Below are 17,970 nucleotides of genomic sequence, written 5' to 3'. Positions count from 1 at the left end.
CTGAAACAATTTTTTTTATATTTGATTTGTGAAAGTATTGGGATATATTTTTAAACTGTCAGAGGCTGGGATATTTAGGTCTCACAAACATCCTCAGTCCCAGTTGATATGTACAATCATAGAGCAGCAGTGCGGATGATGGAACTACTGATGCTGGTTTAAACTGAAGATAGCCACAAAGTGCTGGATAACTCAGCGGGACAGGCAGCATCAGTGGAGTGAAGAAAGGAAAAAGGAGGAGGAGGAGCCCGAGGGTGAGGGATGGGAGGAGACAAGCCCGAGGAAGGGAGAGACAGCAAGGGCTACAAAATTGGAGAATTCAATGTTCATGCCCCCAGGATTCAGACTCCCCAAGCGGAATATGAGTTGCTGTTCCTCCAATTTCCGGTGTTGCTCGCTCTGGCCATGGAGGAGACCCAGGACAGAGAGGTCGGATGTGGAATGGGAGGGGAGTTGAAGTGCTGAGCCACCGGGAGGTCAGGTTGGTTGTTGCAGACCGAGCGGAGGTGTTCGGCGAAATGATCGCCAAGCCTCGCTTGGTCCTCACCGATGTAGATCAGCTGACACTAGAGCAGCGGATGCAATATTCCCCCCACCCCCCATCAGCCCTGAAGAAGGGTTTTGGCCTGAAACGTTGCCTATTTCCTTCGCTCCATAGATGCTGCTGCACTCGCTGAGTTTCTCCAGCATTTTGTGTACCTTTGTTTTCCAGCATCTGCAGTTCCTTCTTAAACATTCAGAAGTTCCATAGTGCTCAGAGCCTATTAAGTATTTTAAAACTGTTACTAGTGTTTAAATGCCATGAAATTCAAGGCATTGATTAATTTGAGGAACAACAGAGTCCTTTTTCATGATTTTGGATGTTTTGGTGGAAAAAATATATCCAGTAATTAGCAAAGCTTAAAAGCCAGGAAGAGATCAGCTTCAACTCTGATCTTGATAAGATCAGCAAGAATTCTTGCAGAGAAATAGGAAAGAATTCGGATTATTATCAGTGAATGCTATTGGAAAGTATGCATGTATGGGATAATGAGTGAAGACAGAACTCACTGTGTTTCCCACCCAAAATGAAGAAAAGCCTTGACCAGCAATCTCCTCTAAGATTTAGATATGAGGAACAGACACTTTAGTAGATATTGCAGGATACTGGTGGTGTATTCCATTGATGACCTCAACACCAAGAGAGTTAAATGACTAAAATTATTGTAAACTGTTGAAAGGAAGATTGCAGGTTGTCCATAAGATACATTTGAATGTTCATGTTATATAATGTAAAGGTGATTGTGTTTGAACGTACTCTGGCCATTTTATGTGGTGGAGGAATCTGCTTCTCCTGGCTTATTTGTATACATACAAATTGCACATGGCAATTAAAAAAGCGTTCCTCCCAAAATTTCACTCAATGCTCTCTACTTACAGCACACAGCCAAAAGCACAGTGTTGAAAGGCAGTGAAACTGAGCAATGATCAGGAATGGGAGACATAAACATTCAGAAACCAGAGCTCAACATATCTCCGTGCAACCTTGGCCTCTCTGAAAAGAGCCCTGAGAATAGGTGGCTGACTTCCACAGTTGCATAAACAATTCTGCAGTAAAAACAGCAAACTCAGGAGCTATTTAATAGATGACAGTATTAACCATTTCAACAGTGACTGCAAGCGTGAATGCAGTGGAAAGATAGAAAGGCATCTCATTTTACAGCTCCATAAAATGATGTAAACAGCTTGTTTATTCGTGTTTGGAAAATTCAGGAAGATCTCAATCACTATTATAATTATCCTCAAATCCTGTAGGATTTGGGTTCTCCTATGGAATAATGCAAGGCTACATGCATTTAAACTATTTTTTGTTTAAAAAACCCAGCACTATGCAAAACTGTAACCTTAAAAGCATTGGCAAACTGGTTTCTGAAAACTAGGAAATTATTTGTATTTCAACTTTAACTTCTCCCTGCTGCTTGAACCTCTCTCCCTGCCTCTGTATCTGAACTTGAACTTCTCCTGCAGTACTGCTGTGGCTCTTAATTGCGTTTCTCTTCTTCTACTTTACTATTGCCACTCGCAGCACTCAGTCCATCAGCTCTCTCATTTTGTAAAAAGGAGTAGAAATTGTTTCCAAAATGGGTGCAACGATTATTAATTCAACGGAGAGACATGGCTGCCCTGTGCCAAACGTACATCTGTGGCAAGTGTTCATACCAGTGCTAAATTTGCCAGGTCTTTTATTCAGACATCAAACAGCTGCTTAAAGCAGGCATTAGAATTCAAACGTATGTAAATGAGAAGCATACTTAGAAACCCATAACAAAACTGGATGGTGAAGGATTCCGAACCGAAATGTTATCTATTTTCTCCAGAGATGCTGCCTAACTTGTGCCTATTGTGCAGTTTGTGTCTATGTATTGGAATGGCAATGAGTTATTGCTGGGTATTGTTCAGCAACCCTCGTGGCCACCACCAAAATGTGAGTTGATTTTGGCAGAGCCCAGTCTCCAATGTTATTATTGTTGTTATTGGATCAAGACACTGTTCTGTCGAGGCTGTGAAATCGCAGGTGTGTAACGCCCACCCTAAAAGAAATATGTTTCGATACATTCCATTGCTTAGAACTGTGAGGTTGCAAGTCAGCCCTAGTCCTATAAGTCTGCTTATAAGATGCTTAGAAAACTGGTGAAAGAGGTGGGAGTCAGCAGGAAATTGAGATCAGACAAATTAAATCATATTTAGAAAAATAAATCAATGTACCCTCAAATTATGCATGACCTGTAATATTAAGTGATTCTTTGCAGGCAGCATGGTGGTGCAGCTGACAGAGCCACTGCCGCACAATGCCAGAGATCTGGGTTCGATCCTGACCTGGGGTGCTGTCTATGTGGAGTTTCTCCCTGTGACCGCAGTTCCCTCTGTGTGCTGCAGTTTCCTCCCACTCTCCAAAGACATGCAAGATTGTAGCTCAATTGACCTCTGTAAATTGCCCCAAGGCTGGAGGGAGTAGATGAGAAAGTGGGATGACATAGAGCAAATGTGAATGGGTGATAGATGGTAGACTCAAGGTCGGCGTAGACCCTGTCCCACTTGGGCGTCATTTGCACGTCACGCAGGCGGCGCGCAAAGATTTTGTGAATCCCAAAATCCTGGGGCGACCGCGCGTCACTGCCCACGCCACCACGCTTCACCACGCGCCATGCGCTCGTAATGCACACCACGCGCGCATCATGTGCGTCGTGACGTGTAAATGATGTCACGTAAATTACGCGCAAATGACGCCCAAGTGGGACAGGCCCTCCATTGTGCTCAAGGGCCCGTTTCCATGTTGTAATCACTAAACTAAGCTAATTTTAGGTGGTAATGTCTGTCCGTAAACCTGCTCTGCAACCCAGTTCAAACTGCCTGAGTTCCTCCATTGCTTCTCTTTTCCCCCCAATACCAGGTATAAGAAATCTATGTCCTATTAATTGAAATACCTGCAAATACTGGAAGTCTGAAATAAAAATGGAAAAAGCAGGAACCACTCAGTAGCAGCATCTGTGGAAAGAGAAACGGAGTTCATGTTTCTGGTCGGAGACCCTTCATCAGAGTCTTACTTGATATTGATGGACAAAAGGAAAAACTCGGTAGATGAAAATAATCTCAATATGTAAAAGTAGCTCCCTCCATAATTCAAAAACCCGATTCTATGGAGCCATTAGCCACCCTGAGTTCTCATATCATCAAAGCAAATTTATGAGTGTTATTCTGGTAGAAACACTGTGAAAGTGGACATCAATATGACATTAATTAGAGACCCTTGGACTTAATTGGAGACCCTTGGACTATCTTTAATTGAACTTAACTGGACTTTATCTTGTACTAAACGTTATTCCCTTCATCATGTATCTGTACACTGTGGATGGCTCAATTGTAATCACGTATAGTCTTCCTGCTGACTGGTTAGCACGCAACAAAAGCTTTTCACTGTACCTCGGTACACGTGACAAAAAAACTAAACTAAACTAATGAATAACACCTTAAGTAAAACAAGCTGAATATTTGACCGGCAAAGAAAGTGATGAAACACAAGTTATAAACTCTTATGTTCATGTTTATTAGTTGTAAATCAACCCCAATATGTCCGGTGAGTTCAAAGAACTATATTGAAGCAGTTAGGATTAATAACAAAATAGAAATGTGTCTTAAATCCTACAATTTTTACAGTTTTACTTCTGCATGCTTTTGAACTACCAGGGAAGTCGGTTTTAATTATTGACTCGTCATACACTATTCATGGCATTATAACAGGGGATTACTGGTCCCTCTCACACAGTGCAAAGCAGATGGCCTTTCTCTATACCAAGTTCTTTTGAGGGTGTTGGTTGTAACACCAGCCTATACTTAGATCAAAAGAAATAAAAAGAAAAGAGTAGAATCTAAAATGAAAACAGCAAATGTGACATATTAGGATCCTGAGCCTCTCTGTGAAGAAAATTTAAGTTAACACAAACAAACAACAATACTGTAATCTCCAATCTTTTCTCATCATTGATGCCAAAATATCAGCAGCGTACTTCCTATATTTCCCGAGCTCATTACACATATTCACAGATCAGCATGATTTCAGTAGACTTCAATTATGCAATATTAAATAAAAAGATTTGCATTTAAATCATGTCTTTCATGATTACTGCCCATTACAGAGCACTCCACATCCAACAAAATATTTTTGATGCATTGTAGTGATATAAAAATCACAGCAGTGTGTTTCAGCATAAGCTCCCATCAAAAGCAATGTGATAATGACCAGAAATGATATTTTCTTAGTTTAGTTTAGTTTAGAGATACAACGCGGAAACAGGCCCTTCGACCCACCAAGTCCGCACAGCAACTGTACCGCTGCGCCACCATGCCTCCCCGCTAAAGGAACAGTCCACACTGACCAGAGATCACCCCATACGCTGGCACTATCCTACACACTAGGGACAATTTATAGAAGCAAATCAACCTACAAACCTGCACGTCTTTGGTGTTTGGGAGAAAACCGGAGCACCCGGAGAAAACCCAGGCAGTCACAGGGAGAACGTGCAAGCTCCACACAGACAGCACCTGAGGTCAGGATTGAAATTGGGTCAGCAGAAGTCTGCAGAAGGGTCTCGACCCAAACCGTCACCTATCTATGTTGTCCAGGGATGCTGCCTGACCTGTTGAGTCCCGCAAGCACTTTGTGGCAAACACTGTTTCTTCGAGATAACTTCCTGCTCTTCATCAAAATAGTCTCACGGTGTCTTTAACATCTACTAAAGGGAGCAAATTGGACCTGCGTTTGATGCCTTAACCTGAAGTAGTACAGCACTTGTGGATGGTGCAGTGGTGCAACTGGTAGAGCTGCCAGAAACCCAGATTCAATCCTGACCTGGGTGCAGGTCTGTGCAGAGTGTCTCCCTGTGACAGCATGGGTCTCCTTTGTATGCTCCAGTTTCCTCCTATATCCCAAAAAAGTGTGGGTTTGTAGGTTAATTGGCCTTTAGGTTAATTGGATGTGAAGGTGCAATAACATAGAGCTAGTGTGAACTGGTTTCCATGCGGACTAGTGTAGATGGGGCATTTAGTTGGCATGGAAAAGTTGGGCTGAAGGGCCTGTTTCCATGCTATATGGCACTATGACTATGATATCACCTCTGATGATGCAATATTCCCTCAGGACTGTATCTTTGCGCTCCAACTGGGAGATGAACGTGGAACAAGAGACTTTGAGCGGAGAATACTACTATGGTGAAACCATGAGTGACACTGAAGCGGCCTCATTAGAAATGTGAACGGTTCTGTTTCATTCATTAAATCAATGAAAGACACAGTTTCAGCTGAGATCATTCAGTCCTTTGTACTGGATCTACAGTGCATTCAGAAAGTATTCAGACCCCTTCACCTTTTTCCATATTTTGTTACGTTACAGCCTTATTTTAAAATTGATTAAATTTTTTTTTTATCATCAATCTACACACAATACCCCAGAATGAAGAAGCGAAAACAGGTGTTTAGAAATTTTTGCAACGTAATTAAAAAGAAATAACTGAAATATCACATTTACATAAGTATTCAGACCCTTTGCTATGACACTCAAAATTGAGCTTCGGTTCATCCTGTTTCCATTGATTATCCTTGAGATGTTTCTACAACTTGATTGGAGTCCATCAGGTGGTAAATTAAATTGATTGGACATGACTTGGAAAGGCACACACCTGTCTATATAAGGTCCCACAGTTGACAATGCATGTCAGAGCAAAAACCAAGCCATGAAGATGAAGGAATTGTCCGTAGACCACCGAGACAGGATTTTGTCGAGACACAGATCTGGGAAGAGTATAAAAATAATTTCTGCAGCATTGCAGGTCCTGAAGAGCACAGTGGCCTCCGTCATTCTTAAATGGAAGAACTTTGGAACCACCAGGACTCTTCATAGAGCTGGCCACCCGGCCAAACGGAGCAATCGGGGGAGAAGGGCCTTGGTCAGGGAGGTGACCAAGAACCCGATGGTCACTCTGACAGAGTTCCAGAGATCCTCTGTGGAGATGGGAGAACCTTCTAGAAGGACAACTATTTCTACAGCATTCAACCAATCATGCCTTTATTGTAGAGTGTCCAGACGGAAGCCACTCCTCAATAAAAGACACATGACAGCCCACTTGGAGTTTGCCAAAAGGCACCTAAAGGACTCTCAGACATGAGAAACAAGATTCTCTGGTCTGATGAAACCAAGATTGAACTCTTTGGCCTGAATGCCAGCGTCACGTCGGGAGGAAACCAGGCACTGCTCATCACGGTGAAGCATGGTGGTGGCAGCATCATGCTGTGGGGATGTTTTTCAGCGGCAGGAACTGGGAGACTAGTCAGGATCGGAGGAAAGATGAATGGAACAAAGTACAGAGAGATCCTTGATGAAATCCTGCTCCAGAGCGTTCTGGACCTCAGACTGGGGCGGAGGTTCACCTTCCAACAGGACAATGACCCTAAGCACACAGCCAAGACAATGCAGGAGTGGCTTCGTGACAAGGTCTGTGAATGTCCTTGAGTGGCCCAGCCAGAGCCCAGACTTGAACCCGATTTAACATCTCTGGAGGGACCCGAAAATAGCTGTGCATCGACGCTCCCCATCCAACCTGACACAGCTTGAGAGGATCTGCAGGGAAGAATGGGATAAATTACCCAAATACAGGTGTGCCAAGCTTGTAGCGTGATACCCAAGAAGACTTGAGGCTATAATCGCTGCCAAAGGTGCCTCAACAAAGTACGGTGTAAAGGGTCTGAATAATTATGTAAATGTGATATTTCAGTTATTTCTTTTTAATTACTTTACAAAAATTTCTAAACACCTGTTTTCGCTTTTTTTATTATGGGGATTGTGTGTAGATCGATGATAAAAAAATGAATTTAATCCATTTTAGAATAAGGCTGTAACGTAACAAATTGTGTAAAATGTGAAGGGTCTGAATACTTTCTGAATGCACTGTATGAAAAAGTCATCCAATTGGTTCTGCCACTTAGCTTTGATCCCAACAGTTCTACTATTGTTTCACTTTCAATTATAAATTCAATTATCTTTGGAAAATTATAAATTGGTGTTGTACTGCCGCATTTTCCAGTGTACAAGGTATTATGTTTCAATACAGCTACTGTCTTTAAAAATAAAATTGTTTCATCTCCCTTATGGATTGTGATAAATCTATGCCCTTTGGTTACATCCTGTCAGTGAAATCAGTCTTTCCCTGGCCGCCTATCTAGGTCCCTCATCATTCAAAAATATCCGTTTATTCAGGGATAGTGCTCTAGATTAAACCACAGTGCATATTGTGCCAATCAATTGCTTTACAGTCCACTATATTGAGGACAAAACCTCATTTGGATTGGCCTGGAGGGCAACATTGGAAAATCAAGTTCCCTCATAACTGGCAATATCAGTCAGCCCTGCTTCTTGCCACCCGAGTACAATGAGAGTTGATTCCTTGGAGGTAGGATGGGTTATCAATGGACGAGTGTCTACAATGATCCCAAGATGATTGGGTTTACGTATGAGGAATGTTTGATTGCTCAGGGCCTGTACTCACTAGTGTTCAAATGAACGAGGAGGATCTCATTAAAACCTACTGAAAAATAGAAGGCCTAGATAGAGTGTATGTGGAGGTAATGTTTCCAGTAGTGAGAGAGTCAAGAACCAGAGGGCACAGCCTCTGAATAAAAGGTTGCGGAGATGAGGTGGAATTTATTTATTCAGAGGGTGATGAATCTGTGGAATTCATTGTCACAGATGGTTGTGGAGGCCTAGTCTTTGGGTATTTTTAAAGTGGAGATCAATTTTTAAGGGCATCAAAGGTTACGGGTGGAAGGCAGGAGAATGGTGTTGAGAGGGAAAAGTAAAAAAGCCATGATTGAATGGTGGTATAGACTCGATGGGTTGAATGGTCTAATCCAGCTCTTATGTCTTATGGTCTTGTGCTCATTGACAGGTAGTTCATCATGTGCAATGCTCTGCCCAGCTCTGGATGTAACCAAAGACCCTGATTTATACATGAAAATATACATGATCCTGATTTGGATTTTAAATTGTTCTATTGTTACCCCCATTGTTACACCCATTGCTGTGCTCTGGATCCTTCGGTAGGCCAGTAAGCATTGCCTCACTTTTAATGACAGCAGCACTAGACATTTCCACAATTTTCAAAGTCCCACCACTCTATTTCTGCTAAAAAGGACGTCCGGAAGCTACGGGACATTCCTGCAAAGGGATAGACCATTTCACCTCTCGCTGTAAAAGCCACATATTCCAGAGCCATTCTCCCCTGTTCTCACATCTTATTGTTAAAGTTCTAATTATCAATCAACTAGTTCATGTCCATTTTACAATAATTTGCTTTAGCTTGGTATTGGGACACAGTTGGGTGTGGCATGGTAGCATAATGATAGAGTTGCTCAAAGACCCGGGTTTGATCCTGACAATGCAGAGTTTGTACGTTCTCCCCATAACCACATAGGTTTTCTCTGGGCACTCCGGTTTCCTCCAACACACCAAAGGCGTACAGGTTTGTAGGCTAATTTGGTTTTGGTAAAAATAGTAAATTATCCGTAGTGTTTAGGATAGTGCTAGTGTTCGGGGATCGCTGGTCAACGCGGACTCGGTGGACCAAAGTGCATGTTTCCGCGCTGTATCTCTAAACTAACTAAACTAATCAGTCTACTGGGTTAGAAATGAAGAGAGGAAAGAGTGGGGGTGCGGGGAATAAACAGTGCAAAGGTTGAAAAGGCAGAGTGAACCGTTAACAATATGACTGATGATCTACACTGAATTCGGTAACTGCTGCCTTTGGGAAACTACAGCTCAGGGGGGTTATATCTGCTCAACACTGCTGTCAATTACTATGTCATATCCAAGGACTTGCTGCCAATTATTGTAGATCAGGCCAGCTCACCAACACCACAGGTGCACAGGCACTTCTGTTGTGAAACCGCAATAATAGCTGCCCTTGTTGCAACCTTTCTGTACTTTGAAAACTTTATTCCTGATTTTGTTTTTGAGCTACAGCATGCAAACAGGCCCTTTGGCCCACCGAGTCCATGCCAACCAACGATCACCCATACACTAGTTCTATGTTATCCCACTTTCCGTATCCTACATCCTAGGGGCAAGTTACTGAAGCCAATTAACCGACAAACCCGCACATCTTTACGATGTGGAAGGAACCCAAAACACCTAGAGGAAACCCACACGGTCACAGAGAAAACACACATACATCGCACAGACATCACCCATAGTCAGAGTTGAACCCAGGTCTCTACACTCAACTCTACCACTGCGCCACCGTGCCGCCCTATAGTAGTCCGGGACTCTGGTATTAAAACCACCACATGTCATTTTGTGCTGAATTTCTAGCTGTGCTTGGCATTGCAAAGAATGGCTCTAATCATATTGCCATCAGGACTGTGCTAAACCACTTGTCCCTCATTAGATATTTTGACAGGAAGAACACTTTTGGTCAAATCAATTAAGCAGTTGTTTGCACAGAACATGCTCAAGGCCCTGCTGGAAAAAGAGATGGTGCGCCCTGTCAAATGGCTCTGTGAGCAGACAGTCAATGTCATTGGGTAGCATACCGCACCATTAGCTGCTAGTGAGAAGGTCTCTACCAGTGAGGTCCCTCATGCACAGTGAAAGTCTCAGTGTCACTACACAATACACAGGAAGTGACTGCATTGGAGTAGAGACCATTGTAAGCCGTTTTCTGGGATGCACACTTGCCAAGAAGATCAGGAAAAAAAAGCAGTGGTGTTTACTGAGATTCATCGCGAACATCTGCAAAACATAGGACGTGCTTAGCGGCAGAAGCTGCCAGTGTGCTGCGACTATATGTCTATAGCAGGCCTGTCTCACCAGAACCAGGAACCCACCTGGAGTCATCCGAGGCTCATCGTCTGCTCGGCCTTGAAGACCGAGAACTGGGGAGGAGGGAGGGGTGGGAGTCGGCAACGGTGGCGGACGCTGTTTTCAAGATGGCTGCAGACAGAGGAGAAGATCGGTGCTGCTAGGACAACAGGACTTTAAGGCCAAGATAAGTCTGCACTCTCAAGTACTTTGAAACTTTGTAGGCACCAGAATCTTGGCAACTCTTTGTGCACTGTCCCGGTGAAGTCTACTATTACATTACAATCATTGCACTTTTGTACATATATATGATAATGCTTATCTACAGTTTGATTTTACTGGTTTATATGCAAAGCAAAGAAATGTACTGTACCTAGGTACATCGGTACATGTGACAATAAAGTATCATCATCATCTCTGCTCTACAAAATGTTTCCAGAGACTCAGTCTGACAAAGATCAGCTTCTGTGTTCAAGAAGGAACTGCAGATGCTGGAAAATCGAAGGTACACAAAAATGCTGGTGAAACTCAGCGGGTGCAGCAGCATCTATGGAGCGAAGGAAATAGGTAACGTTTCGGGCCGAAACCCTTCTTCAGGCTGCCGAAACGTTACCTATTTCCTTCGCTCCATAGATGCTGCTGCACCCGCTGAGTTTCTCTAGCATTTTTGTGTACCTAAAGATCAGCTTCTGTTGGAGGACAATCACTCTGGTGAAAGCCATCAACTGGTCTGTCTAAAACTCACTGACCATCTACCACAACGAGCTATCCATGATTGATTCTTTGCAAACTGGTGCATGCTAAGGTATGTGACTATGTTCAATAACTCAATGGAAAAAGGCCACCATTTACTCAAAGAATATATGTAAAGGAAATTGAAGTTCAGGAAAATGGAATGACTTCATGACATGACTTGTACTAAGAATATTTCAAGTTATATTTAATTGCAAATTTTGTGAATAATGAAATAATGTTGAAATATAGAAAAGTTCATTGTTGTGACAAGTTTCTCTTGGGGCCCTCACCATTCCACTATCAAAGGTGTCAAAGGTATCAAAGGTATTTTATTGGTCACATTCGCATACACCGAGGTGTAATGAAGTGAAATGCTTTTTGCCATTTTGCAGCACACAAAAAAAGAATACAGACATAACACCAATGAGAGTCTTAAACACAAAGAACATCCCCCCACAATGGCTCCCACCACGAGGGAAGGCACAAAGTCCAGTCCCCAACCCCAGTTCACCCATAGTCGAGCCTATTGAGGCCTCCACAGTTGCCTCTACGGAGGCCCGATGTTCCTGGCCGTTCTCGCCGGGTGGTGGTGCTCCGGCGTCGGGAGAGTCCTCACAGCTTATCACCATTTATCCCGCGTGTTCCTTCACTGTCCAATTTCCTCGTAACCTTTACCACAACTCAATGCAGCATGAGGAAGCAAGGCACTGTCAGAGCTTGACGGTTGATTTTAACCCGTGGCCTTCAGTGACCCATCTGATCTGACTTAACCTTTTTCTCTATGTGCCCCATGGCTGATTTCCCAATTGCCCTGTGTAGGAAGGAACTGCATATGCTGGTTCATACCGAAGATAGAAATAAAGTGCTGTATAACTCAGCAGGCCAGGCAGCATTTCTAGAGAAAAAGGATGAGTGACATTTCAGTCCGGGACCCCTCTTTATGCCCTGTCCCACTTAGGAAACCCAAACGGAAACCTCTGGAGACATTGCACCCCACCCAAAGTTTCTGTGCGGTTACCGGAGGTTGCAGGTGGTTGCCAGAGGTTGCAGGTAGTGGAAGCAGGTAGGGAGACTGACAAAAACCTCCGGGAACCTCCGGGAACCGCAAGGAAACCTTGGGTGGGGTGCAAAGTCTCCAGAGGTTTCCGTTCAGGTTTCCTAAGTGGGACAGGGGCATTAGACTCTTGGGTTGCGACTCGAAACGTCAAACATCATTTTTCTCTAGAGATGCTGCCTGACCCGCTGAGTTACTCCAGCACTTTGTGTCTACTTCCAATTGTCTTCCCCTGTGACCTGGAACTTTGACATGCCCTGCAATGGTAGAGCATACAAAATAGATGCTTATCAATGGATAAAGTGTGCCTTGTGCTCTCCTTGGTATTACAGTGGCAGACCATGAACAAAACGTCCTTTGACCCACCATGCACAGCCTTTTAAAGCACCTTTACAGTCACCATATAATTTCCAGGCCCAAGAGTCGTAAACACTGTTGTAAACTTTAACTATCCAGAAAGAGGACAATACAGAATCACAGGATTAGCTGTCTTTCACAAGGCATTGCAAGGGATTTGTTAACTGAATCTGACAGAAGAATAATTCACATCTAAATCTTGGTTATAAAATATAATTGAGATAAAAGCATTGAAACAGGCCCTTCGGCCCACTGAGTCCATGCCGACCAGTGATCACACTGTTTTCATGCTTTCAGTTTATCCTGAAAAATGTTAATCCTTTTATAATAAAGATGATATCTAAATCAATAGGTTCAACCAATTAGTGCTATGTTAATAGTTTTGGATTGCATCTGCTGATCTCCTGTCTGGAAGACTGCTACCCCAATCCTAGGCCTTGGCTGTTTGGGTGTGTAGACTGTAACATCACACTCTCTAGACTATTAAATCAACTCCAAGTAGGTATGAAAAATGTTCAGGAAGTTCAAGCAACTCGCAAACTTTTGTAAAAACAAATTGGTGGCAGCCATATACTTACGTAAGGTAAATTTACAATTTATTACAAAGTGCCGGCGATGAGGTGTTTCAAAAATATAAAGGTAATCAAGAAGCTGTGGTTGTTCCCATTAAAGCAGAGGGAGCCAAAGATTTAGGAGTGGCAATCAAAATTGCTAAGTGTTTTTTTAAGCAGTGGGTGGGGGGTTTGTTTCCTACTGCATGAGGTTTGGTGTACATTGCCTCATGCCCTCTTGAATTTTGCAACAGATGGCCTTTAAACAAAACATAAATTGGTCCCGTGTGCACTGTCCATTTAATGAGTTTTTACAGTCTACGTACAATTTCCAGACCAAAGATACATAAAACACAACATAAACCTTGAGTATTTAAGAATAGACAATACAGACTCGAAAACATCTGATATTCATTAAACACCGCAAATGACAACTTGTTTTTTGTCTAATTCATTAGCTGCGGCGAAGCTTACATCTGATCATATATCCTTCATTTACTATAGCACATTACAGGTATTGACATCAGGACACTTTATATTAAAAATAACACCTCCTCTTCGCTCTATTATTGTATTTGAGTGACTAAATTGTACTTTTATATGGTATGTATCATCTAATTGGACAGCATGCAAAACAAACCTTTTCACTGGACCTCGGTACATGTGACAATAATAAACCTAAACCTAATTTAAAAATTCAACATCAAATATCGGGAAGCTGAAAACAAGTAACACACATACCTAATCATCGAGGCATTAAGTTTTATTAATTTAAAGTATATTGCCGTTAAACCACTCATTGTTCAAAACAACCGAAGACTGATGTAAAATAAGATCTTGCAATATTACTGAAGCAATCGCGAATCGGCACAAGATTCTTTTGGGGGAAATCATTTTGTGTCGCCTGGGTTGTGGTGCATCTCGCATGTGGGCTAATCGGGGATGGTATGGCAAGACTCTACTGGGCGGTTTGTAAGAAAAGACCTTCACTACGGCTTTGCACCACACATGTGACAATAAAGCACCATTGGGTTTGATATGTAGCATTCCAATGTCAGTCAGGTGTTGTATTTTATCTATTTTTAGATAGTCCTTTGAATTTACTGAGAACCACATACATTTTCACATTGTGGGACAGTGGATGCTGCATGTCTGAAAATTCACTTGGTTAGATTCACATGCAAGTTTATTTGCATTTCTCTGGGTGCAATTTTACTTCGGAGTCACGTGAGTGACTACGTGAAGAACCCGCTCAGTACGCAGGCGCGGCATTACGCCAGCAGTGCAACAGCGGCTGCCACGGGAGTTAGGCACTCCCGTTACAGATGAACCGGACCATCAGGTGAGTACCCTGAGGTCGGGTTTTCTTTTACAGGTGAGCCTTTTTCTGCTTGTGTTTTTTACAGGCAGAGAAAAAGGCTCTGGAACAAAACTGTCCCCCGTTTTCCCGTTGGGGAGGGGGGCAGCAACAGGCGATAGGAGCGTTACCCGGTGTTCCGTAATTCCCCGACACCGTGCCGAGGCCAGCCCGCTAGTACCTGAAGCAGCGGGCTGGACGCATAGCCACTCGAGAGGCATCCGGCAGGTGTTCCCGATGTCGGACGGGACGTCTCTCCACCCGCACGGGGGGAGAGAGAGCCGCCTGAGCCGCTGGAGCGGCTCACGGAGCAGGTGCCTGCGAGACGCGCTGCTTGAGGGGCGCTCTCGCTACTACAAGGCACAAAAGCTCCAGAAGAACATGTCCCCCCGCTCGACTCCAGCGGAGGAGCGTTCCATTGCAGGGGGGGCAGCAACAGGCGGTAGGAACAATTACCGGTCGCTCCGCTATCCCCATCACCGCGCCGAGCCCAGTCCCGCTAGTGCCTGAACTGCGGGCTGGATGTCTAGCCATCCGAACAGGCATCCGGCCGGTGGCGTCCGATTCGTCGGACGGGGACATGTCTCCACCTAAATGGAGGAGAGACAGCCGCCTGAGCTGCATCCAACAGCAATTGGAGCAGCTCCAGCGAGATGCGCAGAAAGAGCGCTCTCGCGGAGGGAGGTCAGGCACCCCCTCCACAGTGCTTCATGCACTGCCCTCTGCTCCCTCATTACTGGAGGCTAGCATTGGTGACCAGGGCTGGGCTGGTCTGGAACAGGGGCAGGCGGACGAATTCGGGAGTATGCCAGGGGTGCAGGAACATGAAGAGCTGTTGGGTGTGATGGACCGCTTGTAGCAACCCCACGGGCTGGAGCACCGCTGGAACCAAGAATGGCGGCCAGCATCAACCATTACTGGAAAAGGTGCTCGCTGAGGTGCTGAAACAACACAGCACCAGAAAACGGTGAGGCCCTCAAAGTAAAAAGTGTCAACAGCCAAATCTGGGGGCATATGGGTCACACATCCAGACCCAAGAACTCAAGCTACAGCGGATCCTAAGGCTCCTGACGTCAGCCATCACAGCCTTTGCTCGTTCAGTGGAGACCACGGAGATGGATACCTGCCAGCAGGATGTGCTGGCATTAATGTGTACCACACAATTTGAGATCAACAATCTCCGGAGGGAAACATAAGACCTGCCCTCAATCCCAAATTTGCTGGCTTGTGTAAAGCCCCAGCTGCGGAGACGGACGCGCTGCTATTTGGGAAAGATTTCAATAAAAAACTGAAGGAGATGCAGGAAGCATCAAAAACCTTCGGCCTAATGAGGGCAGGCCCCGGGACGAGCAAACCAAGACCTCCGATACCCAAGCGGCAGCACCCCACGGCATCCACCAGTCGACGTCCGCAATATGGGACTGGTGAACGCTTGGGGTCCGCACATTATCCCCAAAGATCTTTCAGATCAGGGCCCGCAGCGGACCCTCTGGAAAATGCGCCTCCCCCCAACATCGCCAGCACGTCAGAACAGAATCTTCAGGAAAATGAAGAAACAGAATCGCCAATAACCATGGAGGTAGGTGGGTCTGGTCCCTACCAGCATATAGAGAATAAGGGTGCTTTATTAACAGGGGGGGAGATTACACTTGTTTAAAGAAGCATGGGGTATGGTCACGAGTGACAAGTATATACTCAACAACATTACAGGATATAAAATACAATTCATGTCAGAAAAAACGCCGCCAGTTCAACAAAGGCCCCAAAGGGTATTTCTCCCTCCGTCAAAGAGAAACGTGAGGGACAAGCTGAACTGGTGAGACTTATCACAAAGGGGGTCATCGAAAAGACCAAACATGAACCTTTGGAATTTGTATCGAATATATTCACTAAAACCAAAAAAGATGGTGTCTGTCGCATCATCATTGACTTAACATCACTAAACAAATTTGTTAAGTATATACATTTCAAAATGGAGACATATGTTACTGCCAAACAACTGAATTCCAAAGGACACTTCATGGCAAGCATTTATCTTAAAGATGCTTACTATCTAGTACCCATATACAAGGATCATCGCAGATACCTAAAATTTATCTGGATGGTACAAAGCATTGCCCTATGGGCGAACTTCAGCCCAAGATTATTCACCAAAATATTGAACCCAGCCATGGCAATACTAAGAAAACAAAAACATATTGTCATGGCATATCTGGAGGATATTCTCATAGTAGGGAAAACGATGGAATTGGCTGTGGCAGCAGTATCAGCTACAAAACAGCTCCTCGAAACTCTGGGGTTCGTCCTACATCCAGATAAATCTAAGTTGAAGCCATCCACTATCATGGACTACCTGGGCTTCACAATTAACTCAGTCCATATGACTGTTACCTTGCCAAAGGCAAAAATGGTTGAATTAGCACAATCATGCAACAAATTAATGGTCAACGAGCGACCAACTATTCGACAAGTAGCAAGAGTAATTGGGGAAATGGTAGCAGCATTTCCGGCTACACAATTCGGACCTTTGCACTATCAAAAAATTTACAGAGAGCAAAGGTACGGGCAACAAAACGACATACAGGTCACTATGATCGTGTCATAAACTTACCCACTGAAGCAATATCAGAGCTACAGTGGTGGGCAGAAAACGTTTGGCATAGTTTCAGCCCTATCTTTATCACTAACCCTACTTTAGTTATTCAAACAGATGCCAGTGCTCAAGGCTGGGGAGTGACTAACTCCATATCCAGCACAAGTGGTAGATGGACTAAACTAGAGTCATCATTACTACTTACACTGGGCATTAACTATCTAGAGATGTTGGGCGCCTTTTATGGTTTAAAAGCATATTTATCTAATATGCAGCACTTGCATGTTCGGTTACAAATTGATAATACTACGGTGATGGCTTATATTAACCATATGGGTGGCATAAAATCATTATCATGCGACAAAATTGGTCAACATGATTTGGCAATGGTATGTCGAAAGACATATTTGGCTATCAGCTACTTACCTACCAGGTAAGCTAAACACCCATGCCATGAGAAAATTAAACGCCTGGGTTGCAAGTTTGAACAGACCTTACCTGGAACTGGGATTGTCCAAACAAACCATCACCACCATGTCGGCATCCCTTCGAACACCCACCAAGAGGCAGTACTTAACCAGCATCAAAAAAGGGAGAAGTACTGCCAGGAAACATGGACAACATACGCAACAGCTACAGCCACCAACATACTGGAGTTCCTGGCCATCTACACCACGATGTAGGGATCAGCTACAGTGCCATCAACACAGCGCAGAGTGCTCTTTCTGCTTATCTCAAACCAGCGGCAGGACAACAGGCGATGGGATCCCATCCACTGGTGGTAAAACTGATGAAGGGCATTTACAATATCAAGCCCTAAGCCCAAGTATACCCATATTTGGGATATCAGTGTGGTCCCGCCATATCTCAGGGAATGGCCACCAGCCAGATCCCCCGGCCTCGAGCAAGCTACACTAAAGACGCTCATGTTGATGGCAC

The sequence above is a fragment of the Amblyraja radiata genome, chromosome 9, assembly GCF_010909765.2.
Source record: "Amblyraja radiata isolate CabotCenter1 chromosome 9, sAmbRad1.1.pri, whole genome shotgun sequence".
NCBI classification, from domain to species: Eukaryota; Metazoa; Chordata; class Chondrichthyes; order Rajiformes; family Rajidae; genus Amblyraja; species Amblyraja radiata.
This window is presented reverse-complemented; position numbering follows the sequence as displayed.